Here is a 17,303-nt window from a genome sequence, read left to right as displayed (position 1 = left end):
TTAGGATTCTGCTGAGTTGGCCTTCACATTAAGAAAGCTGATTGTTTACAAATGTTTGAACATTTTCTCACTGAACCCATGGTTGGGTGTGCCTTTAGGATAACAAAAGTATTAAGTAAGCTTAATACATTTCAAATTTTATTCTTCCTTTTAAGGAAATGTTGAAAGTAAGCAATCAAAAAATAGAAATAAAAATGTTACCTGTATTTCAGCTTTAGAGTTTGTTTTCATAACACACAACCAGAAGTCCTAAAAGAGTGAGCCTTTTTAAAAAAATTATTTATTATCATTTTAAAGGCAGAATGAAGAGAAAAAGGAAGGGTGTGGAGACTGATCTTCCATCCACTGATTCCCTCTTCAGATGGCTTAGCCAGGTCAGAGCCTTGAGCCTAGATCCCTCTGGATCTCCTATGTGGGTGCAGGGCTCAAGCACTTGGGTCATCTTCTCCTGCTTTCCCGGCACATTAGCAGAGAGCTTGATTGGAAGTGGAGAAGTCAGAACTCCAACTCGTGCTTGGATGAGATGCCAGGCTCACAGGTGGCAGCCCAACCTGCTGTGCCACAAAGCTGGTCCCAAAGTGAGACTATTAACACTGGAATGGAAGGAGTTCACCTCATTTAACCTCATTCCTGTCACTGATGAGGAAACCAAATTCCAGAGAAGTTATGTGCCTGTTTAATATCACACATTAGAACCATTCCCAGGATACATTTCCCAATTCCTTGGAACCAATTTCTTTCAACCCTATGATGTTGTCAGGTAGTACACAGCTTCCATTTCACCAAAAAAAATGGTGAACATGATAAAAAAAACTTGGTAGATTTACTGAATTTAGTTTATTTTGAGCACTTAGTGATAGAGATTTTTTTAAAAAAAGCAAGCAGAATCTCTTATAACTCAAAAGCAAAACAAAAAGCAATAGTTTTAAAAAAATTTTTCACTATATGATGTAGAATTAATCTTTTAACTTTCCAATATCTTACTTTCCTTTACAGTCAGTAATTTAAAACTAGCATATATCAGTTATTTAGGGCTGCCATGATTATTAAATAGAAAACTTTTATTATTTACATATTTTCATTTTGAAAGAAATTTAAACCATTACTTACAAATAAATTTATTAATCAGGAGCATCTTCTCTGCTCTTGGCACTAAGTATAAGACCTATGTAAGTTATAACTAAGGGGCTATAGCGCTTTAGGTGAGGTTGAGTGCGAACTGGAGATCTGTCAGGGGGTAAATCTCAGAAGTTGATGAAACAAATGAGGTTGGAACTGGAGAGAGAAAACAGTCAAGTTTTCCAATTATTACCCATAATGAAGCAGCAACAAGTCACTCAGGAATCATGAAGGTCCCTTATGTATTACAATCAAAACATGGAAGGGATCATGTCAGGACATCTCAGATGGATTTGCTTTGATACATCCACTTGAAGCACATAAATAATAGTCTATTCAAAGTCAAATATTATTGCTTTTATCAGATGCTATGCGACTGTGAATATCCCTCAAAGGGAGCAATAATAACCCACACTTGAGGTTATTTTTGGACACATTAGAGCTATCACCTTCTATTTCAAAAACAGAATTCAAGTTTCAAGTAGATAACTCGGGCTCCTCGGTGCCAGTACATTCCAGACACAGCAGGTTCACAGAATTTTTACTCACCTAAAATTAATCAGATCCAGCAGCGATTTTTGTTTGTTTTCTTTTGTTTTTAGTATGGACATAGAAAATTCAATTATCTAGCTACAACTACAAGAGATCAAAGTTAGCACGGAAAGAATCTCCTGCATGGATAACTTGTTACATCAAAAGAACTATGTGTGTCCATAGAGTTTAGTTTGGGGATAAAGTCTCAGCAGAAGTTGAATATGGGTTAAGTATAATACACATCAAGAATAAAAACTAGTCAGTCAAACAAAGCATAAAGTGGGATAACTCCATAGAAATCAAACTGAAAGAATTGACATAATTAGTACAAATTACCTGCAGTTTCAAACACTACATTAGATAACTAGTTGTGAAAATAAACGATTATAAGTGTTACCATTTTTTGACACAATTTTTGCTCCAAAAATATCTACTATGACACAAATACTAGAAAAGAAAAGGTGGACCCATGAATCTAACTCAAGCTTCATCTTTCCAAATTTTTTAGCTGTTTTCAGGGCTTTTCTTAAATTTGTTGAGCATCCAGATCAAAGGCAATGGAAGAAACAACTTGGAAGAGAGAATTTATAGAAAATGAAAGAGAATGATAATAGAGGAATGCTGACATCAGAGAGAACAAGATGATGACAGGGACAATCCGTCTCTCATTCTTGTTTTGCTTTCCTCTTTCACCAAGTATTTATTGAGTCTCTAAGTTCAGGGTATTCTAGGCACTAGAAATACAGCAGAGAACAAAACAAAGTACTTTCCTTTGTTTATATTCTAGTGTGTAGGAGCAGGCCAAGTTTGTCTATAAAAAGGTCAGATAGTAAATATTTTAGCCTTTAAGGGCCATGTAGTCTCTGTCATGAATTTTCAACTCTACCATTGTAATGCAAAAGTTGACACAGAAAGACAAGCAAATGATCATGATTGTGTCCCAATAAAGCTTTGTCAAAACAGATGGCAGACCAATTTGGCCCAAAGCCATAGTTTGCCAGACTCTGATCCAAATGGAAGGAGACAAGTAAATATACAACAAAAGCATTTCACGTTCAGGCAAGCACCTTGAAAAAAACTAAAACTGACTAGAGAAACTGAAGGCAAGGAAGTGGGGGGAAAAGGTGACAATGATGAGAACCGCCTGGGGAAGTAAGTGCATTTCAGAAAGAAGGCGTGGTGAGTAGAAGGCCTGAGATGGGAACGTGTGTGGAGAGGAAAAGGAGAAGCAAGAATCCAGGCAGATGACAGCAGAGTTAAAGGGAGAGAGCAGGGGAGCGAGGAGGCCTGAGGCTGGATGACACAGAGCCTCCTCAGAGCCACGGTAAGGTCTCCAGACTTACTCAAAGTGTGCTGGAAGTTACTGGAGAGCACTAGGGAATGAGAAGGAAGGAGTCCAGTGTATGGAGAATGGCTTGTGAGGGACCGAGAGTGGAGTCCAGTGTCGAGGCAGGAGGCTAGCACAGTAAGTGGTCCAGGAGAGGGGCGATGAGCAGTGACCAAGGTGCTTGCACATGGATGACAGTGGACTAAGGAAGAGTTAGTGAGAAGCTGCAGGCCTAGGGTTCTATCTGGAAGGCAGGATTTGCTGATTGTTTTTGATGTGGAGTACAGAGGAAACAAAGAAATCAAAGACAACTTTCAAGATTTTGGTGTAGGCAATTCATGACCCTAACAAAACCAGTTTCCATTGGAGAAGCTGAGAGAAACAGAAGGCAGCAAGTGTGGACAAGTTTTAATGTAAAAAGGAAGACTGAATTAGGCAATAGCAACAGAGGCATATGAGGGCAAGGGATGTATTTTTGTTTTGTTTTGTTTCTCCTTGTGAGTTCTTTTGGTTTGTTTTCATTTTTGCTTGATGTGATATGTAGCACAGCATGTGTGTATGATTATGGAGAAAATCCAGTAGAAACTAAAAAAAAAACAGTGGTGAAGAAAGGAGAGGGGATAATTGCAGAAATTATACCCTTGAACTTTGGGTAATGAAGAGTGGAGGAGATCCAGTGCTCAAGTGGAGGCTGGATATGCAATGACTGTTCTTATGGAAGGAAGGCATGATATGATCCAAAAAATTGAGAAAATATTGTTTAAAGTTCAATGGTATTTAAGTCCGTGATGCAGGCATGCAAGGCTCTGTGAAGGGAAAGTGAAAGATGATACTTATGAAAGATGAAACTTTCTATTAATATCTGCTTTACTACAAGATACCAACAAAGAGGTCTGGTGATCCAGTCAGTTGGGATCATCTCCAGATTGTCTCACAAACAATTGTAAAGTATAAGTTAATAAGGCCAATATTTTGTAAGCAAAGCTCATGGAAAAAATTTTGATAGCGAACCACTAGACAGAAAATGATATGGTAATATGATATAGTTGAGAAAAAACCTGATAATTCAGCATAATCATTTCATTGGTAGAATTAATTTCAAAGCTTTAATGCACTACAAAGAAAAACTTATTTCATGAGAAATGAATTCAGAGTCAATCACTCATGTTCAGACAGTAGTGATACCTGTTGAGGTCAGAGCTAACAGTGCCTCTCCTGAAATATTACATCATACCAAGTACATACCAAGTGGGTGTAAACTGTTTCAAAACAAAAAAGCAATGGGTCAGAATGTATTCATTGCTCATACCTTCAACTTGACTCAAGACTGCCTGGTGTTCAATGCCTTTGTTTTTCAGGAACAATGAATTCTTACAGCAAAGTCTATCCCAAGAAATTAGCAACCATCATGTAATCTCTGCTTTTAGATTGAACATTGCAAAATAAAACTATGCCAACCATCAAAACAAATCCTAACTCAAGTTGAGGTCTTCCCAGAGAGTAGAATGGTGGACACACTCAAGAACAAACCCCTCTGCCCTTCACAGAAACCCCATAGTTTGAAACATAGGGGAACAATTAAGAAAAGGCCGATTGAGTCCCCAGTGTATATAACACAACCAGGAAGTTTCTGCCTCTCTTTTTAACTGAGTAAATGACTCACTGTTGTAATCTTGATTAAGTCACTTAAATTCCAAGCACTCAACTTCCTTCCATCTACTAACAATGACCCAGTACTAAGAAATCCTGGAAATATGAGACAAGATGATTTCTTCTCTGCAATTACCAGCAATTAGCAGCAATAGGCGACTAAGGAAGAAAAATAATGCACAAAGCAAAAGTAATCCATTCTTTATCATAGTATCTCTACCAATAAGTCCTTAATATTTCCTTTAGAAATGCTGTTTTTGAGCTTCTTCAACATGGGTACTGGAGTAACAAAGAGATAAGGTTTAATTTTTTCCACATATATGAATTTCCAAACTATGATCCTTTGCCTAGATAAGAATACATGTGCAGTGTTTTTCTGTTTAGATTGTTTTATACCATGTGTTCATGAACTTGTGTCCTATCTGCCAGTTTAGTTCAAGTCTCACCAACTATAATAAGCTCCTACCATTAGTTTAGGAAGAATGGCATAACTTACTAGATTCAGATTAGTGATTAGAAAGAATGAGGGGACAGGTGTCGTGGTGCAGTGGGTTAAGCCACCACTTACCATGCCAGCATCTCATATCAGAGTGTTGGTTTGAGTCCTGGCTACTTTGTTTTTGATCCATTTCACTGTTAATGCACACCCTCAGAGGTAAAAAAATTTGGTTTAAATACTTGAGTTCCTGCCACCCCCATGGGAGACCCTGAGGAAGTTCTTGGTTCCTGATTTCAGCCTGGCCCAATCCTGGGGAATGAACAAGTTGCTGTTATTCCAAAGTGTAGAACTGTACCAGCCATGTAATGGCTTATCAGTAAATACTCACTGAATGAATTAATGGCTAATTTTACCCAAATTCTTATGTATAATTCAAGTCTTGTGTTAAATTCAGACTAATAGTAAAAAGAGTCTCTACCTTGGTGAACACAGGAAAGATACTTCAGGGTCAGGGAGGGTTTAAGGTAACCTCAGGGTACACGGTAGGCTTGATTTTTGTGTCTGGGGAGTTTTATTCTATGACCTGGCCCAGACTGGTTGTTGTGCACATTTGAGGAGTGAACCAGCGGATGGAAGTTTCTATCTTTCTGTCTGTTTCTCCCTCTCTCTCTCTAACTCTGCCTTTCAAATAAAAATTAGAATAAATCTTTAAAAAATTATTTCATTACTTTTAAATTAAATCCAAAAAGTAAAGAGTATAGCATATAATTAAGTTCATATATTTTAGAATCCAATAGTCCTAGCTTCAAATCTTGGTTTTGTTTACCAATTATGGAATGAAGAAAAGCTACTTACCTCAAAACTAAACTCAAAATCTTTGCTTTCTTGTTTGCAAATGGGCATAGTGCTGCCTGATTCATGCACGTTGCTGTGAAACTTAAACAACAACAAAAAAAACCCCACATATATAAAAAGTTACATGTAGGGGCAGGGCCTTATGGTGCAGCTGTTTGGGCTGCCACTTTCAATGCTGGTATCCCATATGAATGTCGCTTTGAGTCCTGGCTGCTCCACTTCTGATCCAGCTCCCTGCTAATGCACCTCAGAAAGGAGTGGAAGATGGCCCAAGTGCTTGGGTTGGGTCCCTGCCACCTGTGTGAGAGATCCAGGCAGGGTTCCAAGCTCCTAGCTTCAGCCCAGACCCGGCTGCTGTGGCCATGTGGGAAGTGAACCAGCAGGTGGAAGATCTCATTCTCTTTTTCCCCCTCTCTGTAACCCAGCCTTTCAAATGAATAAATAAGTCTTTTTAAAAAAATACATGTAAAATACATAAATAACAATGTAGTGTGATATATAATTAATTTTTATTTTTTATAAGTGAAAATAAAGTTGATTCACATAATATAGTAGTTGAGAGTAATTTTATTCTTTTGTTTCACATGTTCAGAACAAATTTTTTTTTTTTGACAGGCAGAGTGAACAGTGAGAGAGAGAGAGAGAGAGACAGAGAGAAAGGTCTTCCTTTGCCATTGGTGCACCTCCCCCCCCCCCCCCCCCCCCCGCCATGGCCTCTGTGGCGCACCGCACTGATCCAAAGCCAGGAGCCAGGTGCTTCTCCTGGTCTCCCATGCAGGTGCAGGGCCCAAGCACTTGGGCCATCCTCCACTGCACTTCAGGGCCACAGCAGAGAGCTGGACTGGAAGAGAAGCAGCTGGGACAGAATCCGGCTAGAACCCAGTGTGCCAGCGCCACAGGCGGAGGATTAGCCTATTGAGCTGCGGTGCCGGCCAGAACAAATTATTTAAAGAGAGATGATTTCTCAAATTCTTCACAATCATCTACCAAGTTTAGAGTAGGTATCACACCCAATGTTTTGCTTCTTTATAGGACAAATGTGAATTCCATACCAAATATTATAGTTTATCTCCATGTATTTGTTCATATCCAAAAATATTGCTGAAATTTTTCTGTTATTTTGGAGAGATTATTTGTACATCAAATGTCAAGATGTAGATCATTATTCTGGTAAATAATATCTTGAAACATAAGCATTGAGCAAAGCAGAAATGCTATAAGCAAAATAAGAACAAAAACAATAGAAGACTATTCCCTAACTTCTTTAGCCTCAGAGTATAAATAAGCAAGCATTGTAATTACAAGGCACTTTATGCTTTCTGCATTTAAAATAAAACAAAGGACATTGGTAACAAAGTTCTCTATGATCTAGTGGCATGTGTCCCTGCCTATCACATTCCCTAAGACTTGAGAAATCAGGTGACTTGGCAAAGAGAAATAAATAACACATATTCATAGAAAGCCCATGAACCAGGACAAATATGTTACTTAAAAACTCAGGCAAGAGTCTACTACCCTTGGATTATTTTTGCCTTTTTTCTCTCTATTGCCTTTTATTGCCTCCCTTGATGGCAGTAAAAGCTATGAATGTGGCAAGGATACAAGAGGTTGCTAAAATGGACTTGGCACTGAGTCCTGTCACACAACATTGCAGGTTAATGAGAACACAAATAGAATTGGACCCTCCCCTTTCAAAAGCTTCACTATAACCATAGTCGGTCTCTCAGCTGAGTTTATGAATATCAGGTTACTTTGGTCTTTGCTACTCTCATTGAATATTTATATCATGGGTATTTGTTGTCATTATCATTGTTACTGCTGCTTTGCCAATTAGTTCAATGAAAACAGCCATAATCAAATGGCCAAAAACAACCCAGCAGAGATTTTGTTCCTTGTTATAAATGATACATTTCATGAGCATATTACTTTCTGATGTAAATTATGTAGTCCTCTTTTAATGAATTTCTTAATCTCCAAAATTGAATAGCAATTAAAAGGACTTATTATCACAAAGAGTTATTATAAAGACTATAATTAGAATTACAGGACTTGGAAAAGATTATTTAATTCAGTGTCTTATTGCTATGCAAAAAAATCTTTGTAATTTATGAAAAACAAAGTCCATATTAATTATACTTATGGTGTATATGTGTACATAAATCCTTTTTTGTTTTTACACGTATTTCTAATTTTATGGTGGTGATTTACTTTAAGTCACATTGTTTGGGAATAAAGAATCAGTGTGAAGGATTTTATCATATTGAAATTACTGAGATGTTGCATGAAACAAACTGTATGGATGAGAGAACACTTTAAAAGATGTTGGCATATGCAATGGTAGTCCACTCATTCATGAGGACTTAACCATTCTATCCTAGTGAATAAGGTAAAGAAAGGATTCAGGGAAACAAAATAAACTCTCTATATTAAATTGCATATTTGAAAAAATTCCTGCACATTTTCACTTATTTGACTTTGATTACTCAAAGGGGAGAAAATAAGATCGGAGGTCTAACTACAGAGTTCCAAGTTCTAAATGTGCAAGATTTTCCACATGAAGATTTAACTAAGCCTGAGTGTACCTGGATGTTCATCTTTTCTTACCAGAAATACCAGTCTGGAATGATCAGGAGACATAAATTAGGATAACCAAGGGAGACAGCCAGAAAATTGCAGCTGGCACAATGTTAATAACCATGACAGGTTGATTCCAGTAAGACCTGAGTAGCCCAGAGTAGAAGCTGCATAGATATGTGGTTTGGTGTGAACTGCATGCAAAATGGGGTAAGAGAACTCATGTGAGCCGGCGCTGCAGCTCACTAGGCTAATCCTCCGCCTTGCGGTGCCGGCATACCAGGTTCTAGTTCCGGTCGGGACGCTGGATTTTGTCCTGGTTGCCCCTCTTCCAGGCCAGCTCTCTGCTGTGGCCACGGAGTGCAGTGGAGGATGGCCCGAGTACTTGAGCCCTGCACCCCATGGGAGACCAGGATAAGTACCTGGCTCCTGGCTTCAGATCAGCGCGGTGCGCCGGCCGGCCGTGGCGTCCATTGGAGGGTGAAGCAACAGCAAAGGAAGACCTTTCTCTCTGTCTCTCTCTCTCACTGTCCACTTTGCCTGTCAAAAAAAAAAAAAAAAAAATTCATTTGAATTCTGTTTCTGCCTCTTTTCAGTTGTGTGTAGATTATGACTCTTTTGATGAAAGCTGAAGGAACCCAGCTAGAACTAGTTCAGGCAAAGGAAGAGAAGGCATTTCTTGACTCAGGAAATAAAACTAGCAGAAGGATAAAAACCCAGTTGTTAACAGGAACAACTGGATCAGGGATGGGAATGCTGCCAGGTCTCTCCTTTCATCTCTGTTTCTGTTTGTGTGTCTGCTTCCTTGTTTTGAACCAAAGTTTTCAATGTGCCTATCACAACCTTCAGGGGCCTCTGGCTCCCATATGAAGTCTCCCAACCAGCAGAGGAAGTTCTCTCTATACCCTCCCTCATCTTCTTCCATCTTTCTTTTCATCCAAGTTTATATATATATATATATATACACACACACACATATATACATACATATATGTACATATATATATAACATTCCAATTAGACCAATTGTTGGAGGCTGGGATCAAGGAGCAGCTTCCTACAAGAAGGAGGTCAGCATAATCACGGTCCCCTTGCTCAAGGCACCTTAGTGACTCGACAGTACTATTACTATTAGCGGCCTCTGGTCCTCAAATTACTTTCTTTAACTTCTTAAATTTCCTACATTGTGAAATGAGTGAAACTAAAACACTTCAGTCACAGAATTATAGAGAGGAGTTATCATGATATATGACAGAGTATCCTAAAAACAAAATGCAAACAAATAAATTTCTAGTATTATCCTCAAACGCATTAATTTCTGGAATCTGGGGGAAGCCAGTGAAGGACTCTATTTCTCTTGATCCCATCTTTTTTCAACTTTTATTTAATAAATATAAATTTCCAAAGTATAACTTTTGGATTATAGAGGCTTTTCCCCCCATAACCTCCCTCCCATCTGCAACCATCCCATCTCCCACTCCCTCTCCCATCCCATTCTTCATCAAGATTCATTTTCAACTATCTTTGTATACAGAAGATCAACTTAGTATATACTAAGTAAAGATTTCAACAGACTGCACCCTCACAGACGCACAAAGTATAGAGCACTGTTTGAATAGTAGTTTTACCATTAATTCGTTTATTACAACACATTAAGGACGGAGGTCCTACATGAGGAGTAAGTGCACAGTGATTCAAGTTGTTGATTTAACAATTGACACTCTTATTTATGACGTCAGTAATCACCCAAAGCTCTTGTCATGAGTTGCCAAGACTATGGAAGCCTTTTGAGTTAACAAACTCCGATCTTATTTAGACAAGGCCATAGTCCAAGTGGAAGTTCTCTCCTCCCTTTAGAGAAAGGTACCTCCTTCTTTGATGTCCCATTCTTTCCACTGGGATCTCACTCACAGAGATCTTTTTTTTTAAATAATTTTTTTTTTATTTGACAGGTAGAGTTATAGACAGTGAGAGAGAGAGAGACAGAGAGAAAGGTCTTCCTTTTTCCGTTGGTTCACCCCCGAAATGGGCGCTAGGGCCGGTGCTGCACCGACCCGAAGCCAGGGGCCAGATGCTTCTTTCTGGTCTCCCATGCAGGTGCAGGTGCCCAAGCATGTGGGCCATCCTCCACTGCCCTCCTGGGCCACAGCAGAGAGCTGGACTGGAAGAGGGGCAACCAGGACTAGAACCTGGCGACCATATGGGATGCCGGCACCGCAAGGCAGAGGATTAACCAAGTGAGCCATGGTGCCGGCCCCACAGAACCATAGAGATCTTTCATTTGGTGTTTTTTTTTTTTTTTTTTTTTTTTTTTGCCACAATGTCTTGGCTTTCCATGCCTGGGAAACTCTCATGGGCTTTTTAGCAGGTTGATCACATTTTAAATACCAGATACTGACTAATGAATTCACAAGTTAATTCATTTGGAAAATTCTAATAATTAGTTGGTTATTTGTAGAAAGTACACCAGATCAGATGTAAAAAGACACAGTAGCAATAAATAGTATAGCAATTTAAAACAATAAGCCTAAAGGAACAAGTTAAATTTTATTTCATCAGAAAAATATTGCTACTTTTGCTCTGTAACCTAATAGCTAAATTGTGAAATAGTACAATGGAATTTGTTTTCTGGAAAATATAGCTGCATATTTATCTTGAATAGGAAAATAATGACTCAAGTATTTGTGTGCGTGCCACCCACATAGGAGACTGGAATTGAGGTCCTGGCTCCTGTTTTCAGCCAGAGCATTTGGGGAGTCAGTTAGTGGATGGGAATTCTTTCTCAGGCTACTTGTCTGTCTATGTCTCTATACTGCTCAAATATGTTCTTTAAAAAATTATCACACACACAATAAAAGAAATATGAGGCTTCTGTGCCTAGCCAGAGCTAGCTACTGGAACTGGTAGTCAACAAATAATAGGTTTTCTTCTAGATGCACCAATGAGGTTCATTAGTACCTGCTTCTGGTCTGATTCTGAAAGTCTCTCAAGAGCTTGCTGATAGCTGACCGCAACAAGAAAGGAATGATTTAGGAATTTGTACATTCTTCTTCAAATTACAGGTTATAATTATTTTTCTTAAAAAACTAATAGATAAGAATATGTGCAGTGTAAAAAAAAGTAGAGAAAATATATTGAAATAGCAATGTCATTGCTTCCTTCCCCATTTATTGACTATCTACTAGGTACAAGGAGTGATTTTACTAGATATTGGAGACACAATATGCAGTTGAATATAATACAGTGCCAAATTGCAAGCAGCAGAGATAAACATAAATATATATTAGATAAGAAATTCCATATCAGAAGGATGCATTAAGATGAGAAACAAAATTGAACAAAAGGCCTTTTTTTTTTTTAAAGGAATAGATAGAAGGAAAGGGGTAAGAAAGTGTTGGTTTCCCATTACTATCCACTATATGCCCTCTCGGCTCCCCCTCCTTAATTATAATTACTGCACAGATATATAACAAGCATCAAAGACAGCCATTAGCACCCCTTTCCCCAAACATACTGGCCAATGCTGAGAAGTGTGTATGAAAGGGAGATTGTCCCATTCACTTCACAAAATGAAGAACTTTACATGATGATTACATGGGCACAAGGCCACCATCTAGCAAAGCCACTGGTACTCCTTATTACATGTATTCCAGTGAAGGAGTGTGGCCCCACACTCAAACTTTATTTCCTATAAGATTGCTCTAGCTCTCAGTACACTAGGAACAACTCCAGGGTAATTAAAGCAGAAAACAAATAGACTCAATGTATATGACTCCATTAACCAACCTTTTTTCATTTTCTGGTCTGCTTCAGTGTAGGCAAAATGCACCTTGAATTGAGGAGAAGCCGGCCGGCGCTGCGGCTCACTAGGTTAATCCTCTGCCTGCAGCGCCGGCACCCCGGGTTCTAGTCCCGATCGGGGCGCCGGATTCTGTCCCGGTTGCCCCTCTTCCAGTCCAGCTCTCTGCTGTGGCCAGGGAGTGCAGTGGAGGATGGCCCAAGTGCTTGGGCCCTGCACCCCATGAGAGGCCAGGAGAAGCACCTGGCTCCTGGCTTCAGATCAGCGTGGTGCGCTGGCCCCAGCAGCCATTGGGGGGTGAACCAACGGCAGAGGAAGACCTTTCTCTCTGTTTCTCTCTCTCTCACTGTCCACTCTGCCTGTCAAAAAAAAAAAAAAAAAAAAAAAAAAAAAAATGAGGAGAAGCCGATGTCTATCCATGGCTGCCAGCCAGAGCATACTTTTAAGACCTGTGAGAGCAAAATAGCTCAACTCTTCTTACTGAAAGAAAAAAAAAACAGCAAAATAGAAGTTGTTCTGATTTGTTAACTACTCTCTCTTCCCCCCATTCCCTTAATTTATTTGCTTTTCTGTATATCTCCTTCATAAATTTTCTCCTATTGTTATTTTTCAGAATTATAAAAAAAGCCAGGACATATCTGTTGTCCTCACATTCGGAGAAACTCAGAAGAAGCACTGTGCCTGAAGCAAATGTGTTCCAACAGCACATACCTCATAGGACTGCTGAGCATTTAACAACACTGAAATACACAAGGAGCTGCAACAACGGCTGTTACACAATAAACACTCAAAAATGTTAATTATTCCAAAAGCAAGAAAAATATGAAAAATATGTGAATCACTGTGGCACTTTAACATTTGAAGAGGGAGACGTTTACATAATCAGATGCTATGATTCATTTACTCTCATGAAGAAAAATAAGACCTTTTCTACTTGTCTCTTTTAAAACCTACTAATTTCTTACATTAAGGAAAACAATTACTGAAACTTTGAAAGCCCAAGTGTCTATTTCTTTACTTGCTCTTAAGAAAGAAAAAGGAAATAACCATTATGAATCACTAGTAAGTGAGAGAACATAGCCAAACAACATCATTCTTTAGGCTTCCACATCCCTTTGGTGGATAACTTCTAGATCTGACAATGCTTAATCACAAGAAAAATGAGGCAATGGTTAAGGATATTAAATAAGAAAATATTTTCATATTATTGAATGTGGAGATCCAAAATGATTTGCCATGCCCTAGAAAGAGCAAGATAATGTCAGGGTCAAGACGGACACCATAGGGTGGAGAAACAACCCACAGATTTGTTCTTTGTCTTATATTATGCTTTTGAGAAACTGTTGGGGTCAGCGCAATGGCTCAGTAGGTTAATTCTCCGCCTGCAGCTCCGGCATCCCATTTGGGCGCTGGTTCTAGTCCCGGCTACTGCTCTTCCAATCCGGCTCTCTGCTGTGGCCTGGGAAAGCAGTGGAAGATGGCCCAAGTCCTTGGGCTCCTGCACCCACATGGGAGACCCAGAAGAAGCACCTGGCGCCTGGCTTCAGATTGGCACAGTTATGGCTGTTGCGGCCATTTGGGGAGTGAACCAATGGAAGGAAGACTTTTCTGTCTCTCTCACTGTCTGTAAATCTACCTTTCAAATAAATAAATAAAATCTTTTTTAAAAAAAGAAAGAAAAACTGTCAACTAAATTTCAAAGACTTTTCTGGGGTGTCAGTCACGTGTCTAGTGAAAAACTTGGTGTAGCATGCATCATTTTGATCCATGGATAGAAAAGTGACCTTCACTATAGTAACTAAGCAATCTTTGTTGCTTCATTTTGTTCTTCCTAGAAGAAGTATTTCATACAACTACATTTTTAAACATTTGAGACTAAGATTCTTCCATTTTTTTCTTAAATAATCCAAATAAAAGACCAATCTAACATAATTGTGCTCCACAAATCACTTTTAGTCCACTCCATAAACTGTCTTGTTTAATCTTCACAAAAAACCTGTGGATTAAGAACAAATATGGATTCTGTTATGCAGATGAGAAATCTAAGCCTCATTGAGGTTAAATAATTCTCTCACTGAATGAGAAGGCTGGAATTTGAACCAGGTAGTTTAAACTGAGAGTTCATTCCATAGTCACTCTGCCATATGGTGTTCAATAATTTTATTTTATTTATTTATTTTTTTTACAGGCAGAGTGGACAGTGAGAGAGAGAGACAGAGAGAAAGGTCTTCCTTTTTCTGTTGGTTCACCCCCTCAAATGGCCGCTAGGGCCGGCGCACCACGCTGATCCGAAGCCAGGAGCCAGGAGCCAGGTGCCTCTCTTGGTCTCCCACGCGGATGCAGGACCCAAGCACCTGGGCCATCCTCCACTGCACTCCCGGGCCACAGCAGAGAGCTGGACTGGAAGAGGGGCAACCGGGACAGAATCCGGCGCCCTGACCGGGACTAGAACCCGGGGTGCCGGCGCCGCAGGCGGAGGATTAGCCTAGTGAGCCGTGGCCAGATTGTTCAATAATTTGTAACATGTCCAAGATCAAATGCATTATTTTCCTCCTCTCCAACTACTTCATCATCCTTTGTCTTATATTTGAATATCTCACAGCTACTCCCTCCAACCACATCTAAGAAATCATGCTAGTTTTAAAAACTCTTTATCTTTTTCCTGATGTCCACACTTATGTATGCATATGTCTACTAAAATTTTCACCTTTGATAAATCCATATGTACCTCAAACTCACAATAATTTCTCACCAGTTTCTTAATCAGGTTTTTCATATTATGGATAATTACATTATTAGCCACTCATATAAAAACTAACCTGAAAGGCATCATAAATTCTTTGTGTTCCTTTGAGCATCTACCCACCACACTTATATACTCACAACATACAAACACACACTGCCCAATCAATCAAATTGCTGAGACCAGTTAATTCTTGCCTAAACTATTTCAAGTGATTATCTGCTTTCCTGACTGCATCTAATCTCATTGTATGGTTCACAATGTCTCAGTCTAACTTCTGTACTGCTGCCAGCCTGGTACTGTAGAACAAACATTTGCTTATTTTTTTCCTGCTTGCATTTTTATAATGGACTGTAAGATAAATTCTAAGCACTTTCTCAGAATCTGACACCTGTTTGCCACTCAGATTATTCTTCCAGTACTGTTCCCATTGCCTGGAGTATCTCTTCTCTCGAACTGCCACAAAAATCAAAACTTCAACGAAAATGGTGTTGCTTTCACAATGCTGTCCCCGACTCTTGAAGCCATGCTTAGATGCTACTTCAAGGTGTTTTCAGTTTTTCAGCACATCTCTATTTTATTGCAATATAAGGTTTGCTCACATATTTATCTTTACACCAGAATTGTGGGAAGCAAAATCACATATATTCATATTTTAAAGTTATAAATAATTTAAAATGTAGTAGAATCCATATCATTCAGAATTCAATAATGTCTATTATTTACATTGCTTTCATGAAGAGGATATCACTATTTAAAAATACTTCTAGTCATGTACATGCATTCATCCATCCATACATATAAGAGTACTTCAAAAAGTATATGGAAAGTGGAATTGAAAGGTACTTATTTTGGTGCAAAACAATTTGAAATTCATAAAAATTTTTAATGAAATGCATTTTCTGAGAATTCTCTAAAGTATCCTTGTATACTGCATATTTTCATTTGTCTTAGAATATTTGTGGTTTAATTTTAGTTTTTCCCAGCTGCTATCACAAGACCCACCATGTTCAAATAGTCATGAAATATTTGTGGAGTAAATGAATCATCCCCAATCTAACTTTGTTTTTTATGAACATCCTCAGCTACTGCTTTAAAAATCTTTCTTCTGAGTTATTCTAATGATCATGGTCTCATTAATCTGAATTTCTTCTATCTTGAGTTCACTTTGTTACAGCAATTATATTATAAAATGAAAAGCTTACCACATTATTGCCATATATATGAATCTATTGATGGCTTTCATTGTCTATGAAATAAAATGGAGTTTTTTACCACTCAGGGCTTTCACACTCATCCCAGTCTGCCTTTCAGACCCATCTTCGGTGACTTCTACTTCTACTCCCATCTTAGGTCAGGCACCTTTCTGGCCATACTGGGCCACTTTGAGCTCTTCAGAACAAGCCATGGAGTATGATCTTGCCTCTGCTCATGCTGATGCCTGACTGAAATATCCTGCCCCAGCCTTCTCCATCATGCAGATATTTGATCCATGCTGTAAAGATAAATCAGAAATTAAAACTCTTCTGACAAGCCTTCTGCAAACCTTGTCCCCATTTTCCAGCCAAATTGTTCTCTCTTGTGTTTCCAGAGTAGTTGTCCCCAGTAATGAAACCACAGTTTTGTAAAACCACGTATTTTCTGACCCCCATTCACAGAAGTTCAAATTCAGTATGACTGGGTTGGAGACAGGAACATGTCTTATTAGAATCTGACTACGTCCCGGCCTGCGCTGTGGCTCACTTGGCTAATCCTCTGTCTGCGGCGCTGGCACCCTGGGGGTTCTAGTCCCAGTTGGGGCACTGGATTCTGTCCCGGTCGGACTCTTCCAGTCCAGCTCTCTGCTGTGGCCTGGGAAGGCAGCAGAGGATGGCCCAAAGTGCTTGGGTTCCTGCACCAGCATGGGAGACCGGGAGGAAGTACCAGGAAGTATCCTGGATTTGGATCGACACAGCGCCGGCCGTAGCGGCCATTGGGGGAGTGAACCAACGGAAGAAGACCTTTCTCTCTGTCTTTCTCTCACTGTTGTAACTCTCTGTCTCTCTTACTGTCTAACTCTGCCTGGCAAAAAAATAAAAAAATACAAAAAAGAATCTGACTACATCCCAACCTAAACAATGCTTCTTAAGAGCCAGTCTGAACTCTGGGCAGCTGGCTCGTAAACATTCTCCCCTAAAATCTCACTCAGAATCATGCTAGAAATAACCAGAAGAACACAGTGAACCCATACTTTCAGGTGTTAGCAAAAGAAATCATTGTTTTC

The 17,303-nt window shown here is 39.2% G+C and overlaps 1 long non-coding RNA gene across 1 annotated transcript; it reads left to right on the top strand.

Annotated features, from left to right (window-relative positions):
• The first annotated feature begins 2,820 nt into the window (after nucleotides 1-2,820).
• LOC138843502 (uncharacterized) lies at nucleotides 2,821-13,285 on the top strand. The gene is made up of 2 exons (XR_011378267.1): nucleotides 2,821-2,977; nucleotides 12,911-13,285. It is a non-coding gene; the product is annotated as an uncharacterized lncRNA (long non-coding RNA).
• Nucleotides 13,286-17,303: the final 4,018 nt, after the last annotated feature.

Source organism: Oryctolagus cuniculus, chromosome 8 (genome assembly GCF_964237555.1).
Source record: "Oryctolagus cuniculus chromosome 8, mOryCun1.1, whole genome shotgun sequence".
NCBI classification, from domain to species: Eukaryota; Metazoa; Chordata; class Mammalia; order Lagomorpha; family Leporidae; genus Oryctolagus; species Oryctolagus cuniculus.
This window is presented reverse-complemented; position numbering and strand designations above follow the sequence as displayed.